A 9,175-nucleotide genomic window follows, 5' to 3' on the forward strand; every position below is an offset into this window, starting at 1 on the left:
TCAACATTAGACAGATCAACGAGACAGAAGGTTAACAAGAATATCCAGGAATTGAACTCTACTCTGCACCAAGCAGACCTAATAGACATCTATAGAACTCTCCACCCCAAATCAACAGAATATACATTCTTCTCAGCACCTCATCGCACTTATTCCAAAATTGACCACATAGTTGGAGGTAAAGCACTCCTCAGCAAATGTAAAAGAATAGAAATTATAACAAACTGTCTCTCAGACCACAGTGCAATCAAACTAGAACTCAGGACTAAGAAACTCAATCAAAACTGCTCAACTACATGGAAACTGAACAACCTGCTCCTGAATGACTACTGGGTACATAACAAAATGAAGGCGGAAATAAAGATGTTCTTTGAAACCAATGAGAACAAAGATACAACACACTAGAATCTCTGGGACACATTTAAAGCAGTGTGTAGAGGGAAATTAATAGCACTAAAAACCCACAAGAGAAAGCAGGAAAGATCTAAAATTGACACCCTAGCATCACAATTAAAAGAACTAGAGAAGCAAGAGCAAACACATTCAAAAGCAAGCAGAAGGCAAGAAATAAGTAAGATCAGAGCAGAACTGAAGGAAATAGAGACACAAAAAAACCCTCCGAAAAAAGCAATGAATCCAGGAGCCGGATTTTTGAAAAGATCAACAAAATTGATAGACTGCTAGCAAGACTAATAAAGAAGAAAAGAGAGAAGAATCAAATAGATGCAATAAAAACTGATAAAGGGGATATCACAATTGACCCCACAGAAACACAAACTACCATCAGAGAATACTATAAACACCTCCACGCACAAAACCTAGAAAACCTAGAAGAAATGGATAATTTCCTGGACACTTACACTCTCCCAAGACTAAACCAGGAAGAAGTTGAATCCTTGAATAGACCAATAGAGGTTCTGAAATTGAGGCAATAATTAATAGCTTACCAACCAAAAAAAGTCCAGGACCAGATGGATTCACAGCCGAATTCTACCAGAGGTACAAGGAGGAGTTGGTACCATTCCTTCTGAAACTATTCCAATCAGTAGAAAAAGAGGGAATCCTCCCTAACTCATTTAACGAGGCTAACATCATCCTGATACCAATGCCTGACAGAGATACAACAAAAAAAGAGAATATTAGACCAATATCCCTGATGAACATCGATGCAAAAATCCTCAATAAAATACTGGCAAACTGAATCCAGCAGCACATCAAAAAGCTTATCCAGCATGATCAAGTGGGCTTCATCCCTGGGATGCAAGGCTGGTTCAACATACACAAATCGATAAACGTAATCCAGCATATAAACAGAACCAAAGACAAAAACCACATGATTATCTCAATAGATGCAGAAAAGGCCTTTGACAAAATTCAACAGCTCTTCATGCTAAAAACTCTCAATAAATTTGGTATTGATGGAACGTATCTCAAAATAATAAGAGCTATTTATGACAAACCCACAGCCAATATCATACTGAATGGGCAAAAACCGGAAGCATTCCCTTTGAAAACCAGCACAAGACAGGGATGCCCTCTCTCACCACTCCTATTTAACATAGTGTTGGAAGTTCTGGCTAGGACAATCAGGCAAGAGAAAGAAATCAAGGGTATTCAGTTAGGAAAAGAAGAAGTCAAATTGTCCCTGTTTGCAGATGACATGATTGTATATTTAGAAAACCCCATTGTCTCAGCCCAAAATCTCCTTAAGCTGATAAGCAACTTCAGCAAAGTCTCAGGATACAAAATTAATGTGCAAAAATAACAAGCATTCTAATACACCAGTAACAGACAAACAGCCAAATCATGAATGAACTCCCATTCACAATAGATTCAAAGAGAATAAAACACCCAGGAATCCAACTTACAAGGGATGTAAAGGACCTCTTCAAGGAGAACTACAAACCACTGCTCAGTGAAATAAAAGAGGACACAAACAAATGGAAGAACATACCATGCCCGTGGATAGGAAGAATCAATATTGTGAAAATGGCCGTACTGCCCAAGGTAATTTATAGATTCAGTGCCATCCTCATTAAGTTACCAATGACTTTCTTCACAGAATTGGAAAAAACTGCTTTAAAGTTCATATGGAACCAAAAAAGAGCCCACATTGCCAAGACAATCCTAAGCCAAAAGAACAAAACTGGAGGCATCATGCTACCTGACTTCAACCTATACTACAAGTCTACAGTAACCAAAACAGCATGGTACTGGTACCAAAACAGAGATATAGACCAATGGAACAGAACAGAGCCCTCAGATATAATACCACACATCTACAGCCATCTAATTTTTGACAAACCTGACAAAGATAAGAAATGGGGAAAGGATTCCCTATTTAATAAATGGTGCTGGGAAAATTGGCTAGCCATAAGTAGAAAGCTGAAACTGGATCCTTTCCTTACTCCTTATACGAAAATTAATTCAAGATGGATTAGAAACTTAAATGTTAGACCTAAAACCATAAAAACCCTAGAAGAAAACCTAGGTAATACCATTCAGGACATAGGCATGGGCAAGGACTTCATGTCTAAAACACCAAAAGCAACGGCAACAAAAGCCAAAATTGACAAATGGGATCTAATTAAACTAAAGAGCTTCTGCACAGCAAAAGAAACTACCATCAGAGTGAACAGGCAACCTACAGAATGGGAGAAAATTTTTGCAATCTACTCATCTGACAAAGGGCTAATATCCAGAACCTATAAATAACTCAATCAAATTTACAAGAAAAAAACAAACAACCCCATCAAAAAGTGGATAAAGGATACGAACAGACACTTCTCAAAAGAAGACATTCATACAGCCAACAGACACATGAAAACATGCTCATCATCACTCACCATCAGAGAAATGCAAATCAAAACCACAATGAGATACCATCTCACACCAGTTAGAATGGCAATCATGAAAAAATCAGGAAACAACAGGTGCTAGAGAGGATGTGGAGAAATAGGAACACTTTTAGACTGTTGGTCGGACTGTAAACTAGTTCAATCATTGTGGAAAACAGTGTGGCGATTCCTCAAGGATCTAGAACTAGAAATACCATTTGACCCAGCCATCCCATTACTGGGGATATACCCAAAGGATTATAGGTCATGCTGCTATAAAGACACATGCACACATATGTTTTTTTGCAGCACTATTCACAATAGCAAAGACTTGGAATCAACCCCATTGTCCATCAGTGACAGACTGGATTAAGAAAACGTGGCACATATACACCATGGAATACTATGCAGCCATAAAAAAGGATGAGTTTGGGTCCTTTGTAGGGACATGGATGCAGCTGGAAACCATCATTCTCAGCAAACTATCGCAAGAACAGAAAACCAAACACCGCATGTTCTCACTCATAGGTGGGAACTGAACAATGAAATCACTTGGACACAGGAAGGGGAGCATTACACACCGGGTCCTATTGTGGGGAGGGGGTAGGTGGGAAGGATAGCATTAGGAGATATACCTAATGTAAATGACCAGTTAATGGGTGCAGCACACCAACATGGCACATGTATACATGTGTAACAAACCTGCACGTTGTGCACATGTACCCTAGAACTTAAAGTATAATTTTAAAAAAGAGAGACTCAAAAAAAAGAATAAAGGGTTAATCATTCATTTGAAAGCTGCCAGAAGTTGAGAATTTCATTTATTCAATTCATTAAAAACAATTATCAAGTTCCTAATATATATCAGGCACCATGATGGACATTTGGGAATATTATATGGAGATGAATAAAACAGTCTTTTCCCTCAAGGAATTCAGTCTAGTAGAGAATCATGAATACAAATGTGATAGATTGTGGCAAGTACAGTGATAGAGACATATTGGAGAAGTTAGTATGAGAAAAGAGGAAGGGTACTTAACCTAGCTTGGGACTCTGGGGAGGAAGGTTGGCTTCTTGAAGGTACACGAATTGAGGATTGGAGGATTAATGTTTTTATTTAGCTAATAAATACCGAATACTTACTATGAGGTAAGCATGGTGCTAAGATCTTTACATTCAAGATCTCATTTGGCCCTCTAAACATTCTATGAGGTAGAGTATTATCACCACTTTACAAATACAACTGAGGTTCAGATCTGACTATCTGAAGGACTCCATGCAGAAGGAACAGCATCAGCAAAGAAGGACGAGAAACCTACAACATGAGCTACAAGCAGTTAGGTTGGGTTGGAGCAAAGACCCGAGGCTGAGTGGGTATAGAGCATGCACTAGGTCAGAGGAGTGAACCAGGGCCAGATCATGTGGGGTTGCAAAGATCATGTAAATATGGAAACTGTCTGCAATGGGGAACCCATGATGGAAAATGATAGAAAACTCGCCTTGTAGACGGCTGTGTGGAAAATGGATTCGAGGGCAGTTGGAGGCAGACAGTCTAGCTTCGAAGTTGTTGCTTTAGTTTCCTAGAGATGTTGTAACAATGCACCACAGACTGCTTGGCTGAAAACAGAAGTTTATTGTCTCACAGTTCTGAAGGCTGACAGTCCAAACTCATGGAGTTGGTGATACGGAAGGCGGGCAGGGAGGTGCGGGGAGGAGAAGGGCAGGTCCTGGCAAGGGCTCCACCCCCGGGCCTGTGCCCATGGACCTAGGTGAAGACAGGCACTCCTGCCTTCGTGCCCAAATGTTGCATTTCCTAAGACCATCCTGGTCCACCACACCCCTATCCTTTGCCTATAAAAACCCTGAGACCCTAGCAGGCAGGCACACAAGCAACTGGACATCCAGAGGAGCACATCAGTGGAAGAAGACACAAGCAGCTGGACATGGAGAAGCCATCAAGGGGAGCATGCCGGCAGAAGAGCACAGGACAGAGGCCAGCACACCGGCGGGTCATCAACTTGTGGAATGACATGGAGTTTGGCTGGGGTGGTCGGAGGAGAGCCCGGGCCGCCAAGCGGCGTAACTCCAGGAGAAAACCATCTCCTTTCTGGCTCCCCAATCTGCTGAGAGCTACTTCCACTCAACAAAACCATGCACTCATTCTCCAAGCCCATGTGTGATCCGATTCTTCTGGTACACCAAGGCAAGAACCCAGGATACAGAAAGCCCTCTGTCTTTGCAATAAGGCAGGGGCGTGTAATTGAGCTAACACAAGCTGCCGAACTAAAAGAGCACCTGTAACACATGCTCACTGGGGCTTCAGCTGTAAACATTCACCCCTAGACACTGCCGTGGAGTCGGAGCCCCACACCCTGGCCGTCTGCCTGCTCCCTCTAGGGGTTTTGAGCAGCGGGGCACCGAAGAAGCGAGCCACACTCCCATCACACACCCTGAAAGGGGGACAAGGGGACATTTCCTGTTTAATTGGCTGGGCCCTGCTCCCTCTTTCCTGGCTTCTGGTGGTGGCCGTGGATCCATGGCTTTTCTTGGCTTGCAGCTGCATCCCTCCAGCCTCTGAATCTGTCACCCAATGATGCTCTCCTTGTCTCTGTCCACTTTTTCTTTTCTTATAAAAGCACCAATCGTATAATTAGACCCAACCTAATGACCTCATCTTGACTCAATTACATCTGCAGAAACCTTATTTCCAAATGCAGTCATATTCACAGGTACCTGGGTTTAGGGCTTCAACATATCTTTCTGGGGCAGGTTCGAGGGAGGTCACAATTCAGCCCCCAACAGAACAGGTAAAAGATGGGCACAGCTGGGATGGGCGCAGTGGCAGGGGGGCTGAGCGGAACAGGCAGATTTTGGGGAAATGTTTAGAAAACAAAACCAGCAGGGTTTGATGATTTGAATCCTGAGTTGGGGCAGGGCAGCATACAGGCATTTAAGGCAGTTTTTAGGGATCGAATCCTAAACCAAATGTCAGACTTTTCCCTTCCTCTCTCCCTTTGCCAAAAAACAGACTAACTCAGGATTCCTTTGTAAGAAGGATTTATTAGATTATATGGAAATGGACACAGTACAGAAGGTCTGTGGCATAGTCAGGGTTCTGCAGGACCCCAGAGCATCAGTAGAATTGCTAGTGTTCCACCTTCCCCAGGGCCGCCTGTGCCTGGGCTTCAGAGATGCAGCTGAGGGCTGGCCTCCAAATGCTGTGGGCAGACTGGCCTGATTCACGGTGACTATTGTAGTTTCTGTGAACATCTGGGTTTTGGTCCCACTGTTGTCAAGAGCCTTGACCAAGTGTAAAAGAATCCATTATGGATGAAAGTTGCAGACTTGGAGGGTGTCACAGCAGAGAAGAAAGAGCGGGAGCGGAGTTTGGCAGGTGAACTTAAGCGTGGACCAGCGGCCACAAGCCGGGAACCATCAGGACAGCGTCTTAGTTTGGACAGCAGGTTTCCTTCTAAACTGGAGGCCAGGAGCCCACAGCAGTGGCTTGGCTATGAAAAGCAGGTTTTCTAGACTGAATGAAGCACAGATGTCCCTAGGTGTGCTCCTGGCCTAGAGGAGAGACCTGAAGGAAACATGAGCCTTTTCTGGACAGAGTCAAAGAGTTAAGGAGAAAGTGGTAACACCCATTATTTGCAGGAAGCCTGGAAGTTCACAGTAATGCTGATGCCTTTAGTATAGAATACTGTTTCCATCTCTAGTACATTTCTAGTTTTGAAACTCTGCTACATTTCCATTTCATTCTTTCCTGTTGAGAAAACCTGAGCAAGAGATTATTTTTCCATGAGAAAGTGGGCCTTTAAGATTTTTTGGCCTTGTATTTCCTATATTTGCTCTCCTAAAAACATTACACCTTAATAAATATCGATATCATAGACTTAAATATTTAAATTTGGAGTTCTTAAAATATTATAAAAGAGATAACTGGTGAGTCATCTTTGTGTTTATCATAGTGCTCCAAATTAACAATTTTAAAAATTAGCTACAAAATACTAATTTGAAATAATCTATCATGTCAGTTTTTGTTTTGTAACGGAAATTTCTCCTCCAATGTGAATAAAGCATTTTCATATGAAAATTACAACATGCAAAGAGCTGCTGAGTACATTTTAGGCATCTTAAGTGGATTTTAATGTAACATTTTAATAGCTTTTACATTTCTTTTTACAAAACAAAGCTATTTCATTAGCTATTCAGATTTCCTCACCACTTCCGTTTGAACCCTATGAAAATATATGAAAAAAATATATCCCCCACTCCAACCAGCAATTTGTATGAGTAAGAATAGCAATATTTTAAAAAGAGCTTGCATAGTATTCTGAATTTATCATGTTGTTAGAAAGGCTGCCTATTGGATTTTTTTTTGAGATTTTCAGAAAATGCTGCAAACTCGACACTCCAGTTCTTCCAGATATTGGTAGCCGCAGCACAGAGGCAATGCTATGTGGTTAGGAGTGATTACACCATCAGAAACTTCAGGACTACGAAGAGGAAAAAGTAGTGTTTTTAAAAAATAAAGAGATCTTACTAAAAAGGATCTGGGACAGGGCATGAAGGAAGATAACAGAATTCAACAGCTGAGAACCATCAGCCAGAACATAAAGGATAGGGAAGAAAATAGATGATCACAGGCTTATGGCCACGTGGAAGTGAACACACAACTCACCCGTGCTAATTTATATCCAAGACGAACCAAAAGTATGCTGAAAACATTATTCACTGACTGGTGCATATCTGTGACAAAATGACAGAACATTCAGAGTTTTTCCAGTTAAATTTATTCATTTTAAAAAAATTCTGAGCTATGTTATTGTTAAGAGATAAAATACTAGTTGTTTTATAAAACTATACTGATAGTCCTCAGTTCAGGTTTTTCTGGAGGCTGACCTTATGATGAGGATGTGAGTACAAGCAGTTTATCTGGGACGCAAAGGGAACCCCAGTAAGGAAATGTAGCCAAAAAATTACGTGTTACAAAGCCAGCTACCACTGTGAGGGACAGATGCTTGATCTGGTGAAGAAGCTCTGGGCAAAAGTGTAAGTATACAAGTAAAAGCACACCCCAGGCAGCAGCAGGAACCATATTTATAGACTCTATGTGTCACTGATTGAAAGCTGCTTCCCAGGTCTTAACTTCCTGGCACTTCTGGTTGCCACATACTGGGGCAGCGGGGGCTTTTGACAAGAGCCCTCAGATATGTCAATGTGGGATGTAGTCTGGGGAAACAAGTTACCGAGGGTGGCCTTTTATTTCCACTGTTCTTGCCATGGCAAAATGATGTCAGTCATTGATGTGGGGACCCCACTTACCTTTCCAACCCTCCCCAAACCCAAAAGCCTGGGACACTGATACTTCACTAGCCAGAGGTCATGTCAGCTGAGGACATGAATGACAGCATAGGGCAGGTGCAGCTCAGAGTGACACAACTTCTTGCCAATCATTCTGAGGGAGAAGGACGACTCTGGAACTAGCAAGAGAAGCACCGAAGGATGCCTTTCCTGACCCTCACATCCAACAAGGGCTTCCAAATCCTTGCCTTCCCGATCCATTTGTTGTTGTTGTTGAGATGGGCCTTGCTCGGTCACCCAGGTTGGAGTGCAGTGGTGCAATCTCGGCTCACTGCAACCTCCACTTCGCAGGTTCAAACGATTCTCCTGCCTAGGCCTCCCGAGTAGCTGGGATTACAAATGTGTGCCACCACACCTCACTAATTTTTGTATTTTTAGTAGATACGCGGTTTCACCATGTTGGTCAGGCTGCCCTGGAACTCCTGACCTTAAAGTGATCCACCTGCCTTGGCCTCCTAGAGTGTTGGGATTACAGGTGTGAGCCACCGTGCCTGACGCCATCTCTTTTTTGATAACACCTTCTGGTAAGGCAGCTCCACTTACGGAGGAGAAGGAATCATTAGCACAGCTGAACGAGACGTGCTTCACGGTCCTCTTGGAAACTGCTTTAGAAACTTCTCCCTGCCCCAGCTTCCTGTAGCACCTCCTGGAGGCTGGCCAGTGTCAACTAACTTCTGGAAAAGCAGTTAAGCATCCCTATATTTGCAGCCAACAAGGTACTCTAATTGTGTCAAAGGATGTCAAAAAAAGCCTCCAAATATGTGAAAATAAAAATAAAATTCTTTTTGGAAAGAAAACATTTTGGGAGAAATGGAAAGGGAAGTGATTGTGAAATGGTAATATGGTAGCAACTCAATGATTACAAATTCTAAACTTGCAATACTGCCCTGAAGAAAACAGTTCACATCCATTAGCTTGCTTGGTATAATACTACCTAGAATGGGCATCTTAAAAAAAAAAGACTAATGACA

Source organism: Piliocolobus tephrosceles, chromosome 5 (assembly GCF_002776525.5).
Source record: "Piliocolobus tephrosceles isolate RC106 chromosome 5, ASM277652v3, whole genome shotgun sequence".
Lineage (NCBI taxonomy): Eukaryota > Metazoa > Chordata > Mammalia > Primates > Cercopithecidae > Piliocolobus > Piliocolobus tephrosceles.